This window comes from Sesamum indicum, unplaced genomic scaffold, assembly GCF_000512975.1.
Source record: "Sesamum indicum cultivar Zhongzhi No. 13 unplaced genomic scaffold, S_indicum_v1.0 scaffold00213, whole genome shotgun sequence".
In the NCBI taxonomy this organism is placed as follows: domain Eukaryota; kingdom Viridiplantae; phylum Streptophyta; class Magnoliopsida; order Lamiales; family Pedaliaceae; genus Sesamum; species Sesamum indicum.
Window position 1 is genome coordinate 110733 of NW_011628107.1, and position 397 is coordinate 111129.

The following is a 397-nucleotide window of genomic DNA, read 5'->3' on the forward strand; positions in this document are numbered from 1 at the left end:
TTGCGTTATTAGTACCTTATTTTCTGCATTTAACTATGTTTTTGGTGTTAGATATTGGATATCTATTGTCAAATACATGGATTGTATTCATTTGTATAACATGTTTATATTTGATATAAATGTGTTAATTATTGTTTGTTGGATAAACAATGGGGATGATCACGGAGCCCATTGGCGGAATGCATGGTTTAGTGAAGTCCAGCCCACTTTCAGTCCAGGTGGGCAAAAAAGTCGGTAAAGTGCTTGGGTAGTGGGTTGCCCATCAGGAAATCGCCAAATGATCATATCATCGCCTCCATGAATCTGAGGTAGTGTATATGTGATTTGGAGGCATTCCAGATCCGTGATGAGGGGCCAGTGCCATTGGCCCCCGTCAATGACCGAAGAAAGCTTAGTG